The following is a 10,260-nucleotide window of genomic DNA, read 5'->3' as shown; positions in this document are numbered from 1 at the left end:
GATCTTTAAGGTCTTTTCCAACCTGTTTCATTCTGTGATTCTATGACTGGGCACTGCATCTTCTGCACTCACAGCAGTTGGCTGCAGGGACCGGAGTGGGTTAGTTTTTGCTTTGCTTTTGTGTTTTAAAGCAAGACCAGCAATCACTGGGGGACGGTTTCTTTTCTTGGGCTGGATTTTATGCTTCTGAAACCCTCAGCCCCAGCTAAAGCTCAGCACCAGAGCTCCAGCAGGAGTTTCCTTCCCTGGCATGGGATAGAGATGATGGGAGGAGTGGAGAAGGGGACCTTTCAGTGTAAGCCACTGGCAGCATCGCACCTTCATGGTGTCCCTGGTTTCACGTTTGGTCTCTCCCTGGTTGACCATGTGTTTAAGAGCAGAAGCTGCCTGTCAGACTATGCGTGCCTGGGGCAGCATCCCCCAAAGCGCTGGGCTGTGGTACCCAGAGCTGCTCACTGCGTGGTTTCCCTCCCGGCTGCAATGCGTGGCCAGGGAAATAGGAAGCAGGCTGAGAAGAGAGGACATGCAGGAGCTCTGTGTGATGTGGCGGGTGAGAGCAGCATGTTTCAGGTGCTGTGCATTATGCAGATTGCCTGGGATTATGTAAAACCTCTTTGTTCATCCTCCCAGTCGAGGGCAAAGAGCTCTGTGGGGCTGGGACAGGCTGGAGGGAGAATCTGCAGCCGCACAGATGGTGACACCAGGCTCCAGCCACCAGAGGAGGATGTGTCCTGCCTGCCCCTGCCTGTCCTGCAGCCCCTATGGGCACTTCCCACACTGCTTTTAGCTCTTTGGAGGCAGGCCCCAGCCTTGGGGATCCAGCACAAGCTACAGCCTATTCCAGCTCTGTCAGGGGCTTCACTCATCCAGAGCCATGGCCAATGTCCACCTCTGGGTGGGACTTTATGAGCCATCCCTGGCAGTGTTCAAGGCCAGGTTGGACACAGGGGCTTGGAGCAACCTGCTCTAGTGGAAGGTGTCCCTGCCCGTGGCAGGGGGTTGGAGCTGGGTGAGCTTTAAGGTCCCTTCAACCCAAACCTTCTGTGATTCTAGTCTATGATTCTATGACTGAAGGAGAAGAAAGAACCACGTAGGCAGAGGAAGTAATAAGAGCAGAAAGTCATGCTGGCTTGGCTTCCCCTCCAATATGCAGAAGAGATGGTGTCAGCAGTGAGTCAGCTGGGGAGGTATGTGAAATCATAATTGAAGAATGCTGAGAAAACAGCAAAATCCCACAGAAAAAAAAGTGTGGGGAAAAAACCCAACAACCCTCAAGTAAAAGCAACAGGGATGGAGCAGAACCAGAGCCTCAGCGCTGGGCAGAGACATGAAAGAGGATGGGTTTAGCAACTGGGCACTCTTCAGGGCACGATGGGACAACTGCAGAATTGCATCAGGGCTGGGGAAAAGGAAACCCCAAAGCTTCCTGCTGTGGAACTAAGGGCTGCATGTCCCTGCAGCAGCGCGCTGGAACGACCCATGTGAGATCCCGGAGGCTCCCCCGGTGCATTCCCACCCCACAGGGAATGTGGTGGCCACGAGGGCTCCTTTGAACAAGTGTCATCGGGAATCTGGGGAAACAATGGAGCTGCGCAGGGCCAGGCTCTGCTCAATGCCTGGCTCCCGGCGCCATCGCATCCTGAAGGACACACTCCTTTGTGCCACGTTAGCTCAGCACCAGCACGGTCACACCTCGGTTCATGCAGCGTGTCCTGCTCTGGCTGAGTGCTGGAGTCATCTGCAGCCACCCCTGCCACACTGCCAGGGCTCAGAGCATGGGCTGGGCAGGGGAAACCTCTGCCTTAGCACCCCTCCTGACATTGCCCTTGCAGCTTATGCTCAGATCAATGGAGGAGAGAGTATTTGCCTTTTCCCAAAGTCCTTGAAGATGTTGGAACAGGAGAAGTCCGCTCTGCAGGCTGCTCTGCCCCGGGGGTTGTGCCTGCAACTGCCTGCACCAGGGATGGGTTGGGAAGCGAGCAAGCACCCATGCAGCACCCTCAGCCCCACAGCGTGGTGCCAAGGTCAGTGTTTGCTCCAGAGCCTGGCCCGCACCAGCTTTCCAAGAACCTTTGGAGGAGGAAAAACCCCTCAAACAAACCAACAACCCAACCTCATGTTTTCATTTGCAGCTGGAGCGAGGCCAGATGTTGCAGCAGGACATGTTTTTGGTGAAAATGGAGCTGCTGTCTCATAGCCAGCACCCGTTGAATGGCTCCTGCCCAGCCACCACTGTGCCCAGGAGGGGAGAGCTGCTGCCTGGAGGGTTTTGGGGCTGAGCCTGGGCCCCATCGAGTCCCCATCGAGGTGACACCGAGGGGACGGGCTGCCCCTCCTGCGGGCTGCAATCCCAACTTTGCTTTGAAAACTCTCCAGTGCTTTGTTCTCCCCCTGATACAATCCATTTGGAGCAAATGCAGTCTCAGAGCATCTTGCCAAGCCCGCAAGCTTTGGGGAGGCTGCTGCGAAGCATTAGCGGCAGATAAGGCTTCCTTGGGGAGGGATGTCTGGTGGGGGAGGCGGCACTGGTGGAGCCTTGCCTCTTCTTGTCCCTGGCCTGGGGACTCTGCTGACCATGCAGAGGAGCCTGAGGGACCTCCACCAGCCAGGGGATGCCGGCCTCTGCCTTGGGTCCCTTACCTAACGGGCTCCAGGGCCTGCCTCCGCACACTGCTGCTCCTTGCATCCCTTCACTGATGGTCCCCTGCCTGCCCCAGCATCACTCAGCTCCCTGGGGAGCAAGGGGCATGAAGCAGTGGGGCTGGGATGGAGCCACCATGCTGGGGGTCCTGGTCCTGAGCCCCAGCACTATGGGAGCCAAAGCTGGACTCACCCCATCTGCAGCCACAGGAGGGTGGGAGCTTTTCAAGCCCTTGGAGGGAAATCAGAATCATAGAATAGAATCAACAGCCTGGTTTGGGTTGGAAGGGACCTTAAAGCTCCTTCAGTCCCAACCCCCTGCCACGGGCAGGGACACCTTCCACTAGAGCAGGTTGCTCCAAGCCCCTGTGTCCAACCTGGCCTTGAACACTGCCAGGGATGGGGCAGCCACAGCTTCTCTGGGCACCCTGTGCCAGCGCCTCAGCACCCTCACAGGGAAGAACTTCTGCCTAAGAGCTCATCTCAATCTCCCCTCTGGCAGGTTAAAGCCATTCCCCTTGTCCTGTCCCTACAGGCCCTTGTCCAAAGCCCCTCTCCAGGTTTCCTGGAGCCCCTTTAGGCACTGGAGCTGCTCTAAGGTCTCCCTAGAGCCTTCTCTCCCCCTCTTGCCTTGACGTCCCTGGTCCCTGTCCAGGCATCACTCCTGACACCCATCTCCTGCACCCTCCCATGGGAGGAGCCCTCCCAACATCCCAGCTGGGTGCCACATGTCTGCCCCAGGCCCTGGCTCTCCCCTTGGCATCCTCCAGATCCCTCAGGCCCTACATTTCTATATGCACCATCGATAAGCAGCATTTATGTGCTGCACTGGTGTTGTGCAGCACTTGCACAGAGCATGCACTTACACCATGCAGCAGTGACACACAGCAGTGACACGCAGCAGTGACACGCAGCAGTGACATGCAGCATTTATATGCAGCTTTTAGAGGCAGTGTTTTTGCCATGATGTGAGGAGGGAAGAAGAGAAGAGGTTTCCAGCCCTCTACTCGGGTCAGCCTGCAGCAGGCAGTGTTGGAGGTGCAGGCAGGGTCCCTGCGAGGTGATGGGTGATGGGTGATCAGTGTGATCAGTGTGATGAGCCCAGGGTGCAGGATGTCCCCAGCCCAGCAGCCCCGTGGGGACCCTCAGTGACAGTTGATGGGGGGTGGGAGCGGGCAGGGTGCAGTGGGGAGGTTAATGCTGTTATAAGCCGGGGCAGGGGGTCTCCAACAGACGAAGCCTCGCTGGCCAGATGGGGAGACTCGTCTGCCGCTCGCCGGGGCCACAAAGGAGGGTCCCTGGTAGCAGCTGGTCCAAGGAAGAGGTTAAGGAGACACGTGTCAGGGCAAAGCCCAAGGGTGGCAGACGTGGCCCCGGCCTTTGTCGGGGGTCACCTCCCATCTGACGGCGAGCAGGTGGGGCCGGAGGGGCGGTGGATGGCTCCATCCCCAGCCCGGCATCGCCAGAGACACCGCCCGCTGCCCGTGTGCCTTCTGCACACAATGAACCTTTTTATCCTGGGTTCTTTTCCCCCAGGAAGAATGGGAACAGCCCCGTGGCTGACGGTGGTCACCGGATGCTCTGGCCTGGAGCAGGGGACATGGCAGGGGACAATGAGAGGGTTAGTTGCTTGAGAGCAGGGTCTGGCTGAGCATCCTCCTGGGCTGACTCGCAGGAGCCCAAAAGGGATCGGGATGGGCGCCCATCAATCCTGCTCATTTTGAATCATAGGATCAATGAAGTTGGAAAAGACCTTTAAGCTCATCAAGTCCAACCATTCCCCAGCACTGCCAAGGCCACCACTAACCCATGGCACTGAGGGCCTTGTCCGCATGGTTTGGGAACACCTCCAGGAACGGTGACTCCAGCACTGCCCTGAGCAGCCTGTTCCAGTGCCTGAGCACCCTCTGGGGAAGTAATTGTTCCTAATATCCGATGGTTTTCCTATATTCTGGTACCTTCCGGCCAGCCCCAGGCAATAGCTCACCCCTGGGGCTGGCACTGGCAGAGCTGCAGCCCCAGGGGCACTGCTGGCCCCAGGAGCCACCGAGGCAGAGCTCACTCCGGCACAGCTCAGCACCCCCAACCCATTCCAGGCCCCCTGCACTCCCTTCGCGGGCTCATTTCAATTATCTTCTCCAGGCCATATGAATTCTATTAATATCAAAGTAATGAGGTAATTACTGTGATTCGGAGCCACGGCTGGGGAATTGCTTGGGATAGGATTTCGCCAGCCAAGAGGGTAAATTAAAAACTCTCTTTGGAAAGGAGCAAAGGGCTGTTCCAGAGGCGAGCAGGGCCAGCCTGGGGCAGTGGGTGATATCGAGGGTGTCCTTCCCCTGACTGATGCTGGTGCTGGGCCCCTTCTCATACTGGGGGTCTTCTTTGGAGATGCCGTGGGCTGGGTGGGGGGCTCGCAGCAGCGATGATGGACCCATACTCTTGCTGCAGCCCTTCCAGCCCCTGCACAAGCCCCCTCAGGGCTTGTGCCTGGAGCATCCACCCTGGAATGCAGATGGATGCCCTGCTCAGTCTGCCCCAAACCAAGTGGGTTCAGGCTGCTGCCCTCTTTCAGGCCAGGGACCTGAAAAGACCATCAGGAAGGGGGAAACAGCAGGGGCCATGTATATATGTGTATGTCCTCCTATGGAGGAGCTGGAGACAAGCTCCAGCTACACAGGCTGAAAAGAAGAGCTTTGTATGGGGCAGTGGATGGGACCCCCAGAAAACATCATCGAATCACAGAGTGGTTTGGGTTGGAAGGGACCTTAAAGCTCACCCAGCTCCAACGCCCTGCCACGGGCAGGGACACCTTCCACTAGAGCAGGTTACTCCAAGCCCCTGTGTCCAACCTGGCCTTGAACACTGCCAGGGATGGGGCAGCCACAGCTTCTCTGGGCACCCTGTGCCAGCGCCTCAGCACCCTCACAGGGAAGAGCTTCTGCCTCAGAGCTCATCTCAATCTCCCCTCTGGCAGGTTAAAGCCATTCCCCTTGTCCTGTCCCTCCAGGCCCTTGCCCAAAGCCCCTCTCCAGGTTTCCTGTAGCCCCTTTCGGCACTGGAGCTGCTCTAAGGTCTCCCCTTCAGGAGCCTTCTCTTCTTCAGGCTGACCCAGCCCAGCTTTGCTCACAAATGAAAGGAAGGAGCCCCTCCTGCATCCACCCGCTGTGGGAAAGTTGGGACACAAGCAGAGCCTGGTCCCAGCTGCAGTGGGGCCCCAGCCAGGAACCAGGGATGGTGCTGGGCACAGGGCAGGCAGGAGGCTGAGCTGGGGGAGCGTGCACACAGCCAGGGGTAAAAATAGCTCTTGTTGTGGAGCAGGAGTGTCACAGATCCCTGCCAAGCAGGGAGGGAGCATGAGCTGCCTCCCAAGTCCTTATGAAAGGAATGCGGTAGGGGAGGGGAGGGTGGGTTTTGGGCCCATGGTGCTGAGCGGAAAGCCAGGGTGTGCAGGGGAACCCTGTGGGGCAGCACCCACAGGGAGTGGCTGGGGCTCCCCCAGAGCCCAGAGTAACCAGGCACTGAGGTGAGAAACCCTCCCCAGTGACCCCTCAGCACAGATAAGGAGGAAGGTCTTCCCTGTGAGGGTGCTGAGGCGCTGGCACAGGGTGCCCAGAGAAGCTGTGGCTGCCCCATCCCTGGCAGTGTTCAAGGCCAGGTTGGACACAGGGGCCTGGAGCAACCTGCTCTAGTGGAAGGCGTCCCTGCCCGTGGCAGGGGTTGGAGCTGGATGAGCTTTAAGGTCCTTTCCAACACAGACCGGTCTGTGACTCTATGATAACCAACATCCCAGGGGAAGCGTGTCCCCTGTCCCCCGCCGGTGCTGGCCCGTGTCCCCGCAGCCAGGGCGGGGGGCTCCGGCCACCCCTGCCCACGGCAGCGCCGGCGGCTGCAGAGCGGCTCTTTGCTGGCATCTGCTGCCAGCTTGAGGTCCTGCAGCTGCCTCCTGCCGTGGAGCCGGCCCGGGGCTCGGCCCGCGCTGCTCCGCACCCCGCCGGGGGGAAGGAGAAAGGGTCCCTGCGGAGAGGGGTCCATCGCCCCGCAAGCACCAGCAAGGCCAGCAATGCTCTTGCAGGGGAGGTGAAGCCCCAGCAGGAGGATGCACTGAACTCAAAACCCTGATACTAAAGTTAGAAGTGGGAAAAGGTCCACTTCGGCTCATAAACAGTCTTTTCCTGGGATACAAGGCTCTTCCCATCCCTTCTGTGCCTCTGTGCTGTGCTTAGGACAAGAGGCTCTTCCTACAGCATCTCCTGAACAACATGACAGCCATCAAGGTCTCCTCGTGCTCTAGACCTTCAGACATCAACCTCGGAGTTCTCCTATTGATGGGCCATCGGAGAGAAACAACAGCAGTGGCAAGAAGTCACATTTATCCAAGCTCTATTTGTTAAATTAAAACAGCCCAGAGCATCCTGCTGTGATGGTGGATCCAGGTGGGTTTGGGGCTTTGCTGGAGCACATCGGTGTTCGCATGGGCACAGGGGGCACCAGGAGGGCTGTGCTGGGGTCCCTGGCTGCACAGCCACATCCAGAAGCCCTCTCCATGCACGGGACTGCATTTGCCAAGGAGGAGGGCTTTGCTCAAGTGTCTTTGTCCATCTGTCCACCCCCTCTGAACTCTCAGCCTGACCAGGATTTTAGCAAACCCCTTGGCAAACACGTGGGATGCAACTAAAGCCAGGCTGCAGCAGCTGGGGAGCAGGGAAGGGTTTGACATCTCTAAATAAAGCACTTGGAGGTCACCAGGAGGGATGGGATCCAGAGGGACCCGGATGGGCTGGAGAGGTGCAAATCAGTGCAAACCTCATGATGTTCAACAAGGCCAAGTGCAAGGTCCTGCACTGGGGTTGGGGCAATCCCAAGCACAAACACAGTCTTGGTGGAGGCTCGATTGGAGCAGTCCTGAAAAGGGCTTGGGGTTGTTGGGTGAGGAGAAGCTCTCCATGACCCGGCTTCAGTGTGTGCTTGAGCCCAGAACCCCACCGTGTGCTGGGCTGCACCCCCAGAGCATGAGCAGCAGGTCAGGGAGGGGATCCTGCCCCTCTGCTGCGCTCTGGGGAGACCCCCCCCCTGCAGTCCTGATCCAGCTCTGGGGCAACAGCACAAGAGGGACGTGGAGCTGCTGGAGCGAGGCCAGAGGAGGCCCCGGAGCTGCTGCGAGGGCTGGAGCAGCTCTGCTCTGGAGCCAGGCTGAGAGAGCTGGGCTGGGGCAGCCTGGAGAAGAGAAGGCTCCTGAAGGGGACACCTTAGAGCAGCTCCAGGGGCTCCAGGAAATCTCCAGCAGTGTCTCCCACCAGCTCTGCAGCCCAGGAGATGCCTCCTCCCCAGTGCTCGGCAGGGAGGAATCAGCATTTTCAGCTGCAAGCTGCAAATGAATCAAAACACAGGGGATTTGTGCCATCCCCTATGGAAGAGGCCAATGGGATGAATCAGCCCAATCAAAACTGCAAACATGACGGTAGATTTTACAATGTGCAGTTCTTGTGCTGACTTTTATGATTAATTTATGTCCATTAAATTACCCCAGGGGCTGAACGAAATCCCTGCCACTGATGCCACTTGGTTTTAGAGCATCTGAGAGGCAGAAGCAGCAGCAGGCAGTGCATACTGGGCTTTAATCTGCTGCAGCTTTTGCCTTTCCCAAAGCTATTTTACCTCCTTAGTGCTGCTTTTTGCCACCCAGTCTCTTGTTCTTTGATAGAAATGATCCTGCCCTAACATAATGATCTGCCACATCGTAGCAAAAGTATTTTCACATGACAAGAAACCAGCTGATTGTGGTTATGTTACAGGGATCTGGTAAGAGAAGAGCCTGGACTGAGATGTAAGAAACTTTGTAGGACACTAATTATGTCCCAAAGCAAACAGAAAGTAATCTCAAGTTAAAGAACTCTGATATTCCAGTGATTTTAAAGTCAGACAATGCCGTTTCAGTACGTTTCCTGCATAAGAAAGGATGAATCCATCTGTTAAATACATATTGCACATCTAAATCTATTCATATCTATATTAAAATCTATCTCTATTAAAATCTATCTATAGGAATGCCTATCTATATAATAAGAGCTATTTTACTTCCCTTCCATTCCTCGCAGGGTTTTCATGTGTCCTCACCATGAATTCCCAGAGGACACTGAGCAGAGCAGCACTTCCCTGGTGCTGAGGGCTAAGGACTGTCAGAGGGAGCATCCCAAGCACTGCTGGGTGCTACCTGCATCCCTGTGGCTTGGGAATGTTGTCCCAGGGACTGAATGTGAGCTCCTGAGGTCTTTTATTTTGCTTCAGAAGGGATTAATTTAATCAAGACAAGTAACAAACCATCCCTATAAATAGACCGGTGGGCTCTGACACAGCTCCTGGCTACGCCGAGTACTGAGGCTCATAATAGCTGCTTAACGACGCAGTTCAGGGGGCTGGGGAGAATATGCAGAGAAAACACCAGGATGGGCTCAGTCCCGTTGGAAATCAGCTGGGAAGCAGCACCGGACCCCAGTTCGGCTGGAGACTGATGCTGTTTGCAGCTGAAACACAGCCGGGGTCAGGGCCCCGCAGCACCCCCAGCCCCACACCGCAGCCTCCGTGCTCCTTCTCTTCCCTCTGCTCCTGCTGCGGGGCGGAATTCCCAGCTGGGCCTTTGTCACCACGCACGTGTGTTGCTGCGGGAAGATTCTATTCCTGTGAATAGAATCAGTTCTTCAGGCGAGTCCTCCCCCGCTGCTCCCCCTCAGCAGGAGCCCTGACGAATGCCGCTGGCATCTCTGGAAGCTGCGACTTGCTCCTGCCTGCCAGCCCCGGCCACAGCCTTCAGCCTCCTCCCTCCCAGCCCACGGGCTGCCCGTGGCAAGGGAATTATGCTCATGGTGTCTTGCAGAGGGACAAATCCAGCCGGGACCACCCCGTGCACTGGGTTCCCAGCGTTCACCATGTGCCCTGGGACACGAAGGGGCCCCTAAGAGATGAAGGAGCCTGAGCAGAAGCAGGCTCAGGAGCCCAGCCAGGGGAGCCAAGCCTGCAGGAAGGACCCAAGAGCAGCAGCACCTCTGCTTGGAGATGGCTTCCCAGGCCACAGCTCTCACCTGGCCCGGCCATGCAGAGGGGACAGCAAATGAGTTTTGCCTTTGATTGAAGCCTGGAGCCAAGCCCCACAATGCTGGACTAGTCTGCTGTACCCCCTGCTCAGGATGAGCCTCCCAGTATAGGACCAGGATCCTACGGGTGCTTTGGGCTCCTGATGTGTCAATGTCTAATCAAAACCTCCCCTCTTGATGCAATTGCCAAAAGAACACTAATTGCTGAAGATGGGGAGAAGAGGCGGTCCCGCAGCTGCACTGAAGTGGTGGCCATGGCATGAGCTTTTTACGGTGTCTGCATGTTGGCCTCATGTTGTGCCCTGGCTCTGGGGACCGTGGTGTTGTCTCCGTCCCAGCAGCAGGACAGGGGAGGGCAGGGCTTCTCCCTCTGCCTGACATGGACACCATCTGGATGGCTTCCATGCATCCAGGCCATGCTTCTCAGCATGCTGCCGGTCACAGAGCTGGGAAATGAAAGAAAACAGTGCTGTTCTGCTGCACTAAAAGCAGAATTTAGACTTCCCACTGCTGCTTCAGACAGGAACAT

The sequence above is a fragment of the Strigops habroptila genome, chromosome 13 (assembly GCF_004027225.2).
Source record: "Strigops habroptila isolate Jane chromosome 13, bStrHab1.2.pri, whole genome shotgun sequence".
Lineage (NCBI taxonomy): Eukaryota > Metazoa > Chordata > Aves > Psittaciformes > Psittacidae > Strigops > Strigops habroptila.
The sequence above is the reverse complement of the archived record's forward strand: the minus strand, read 5'-3'. Positions refer to the sequence as shown.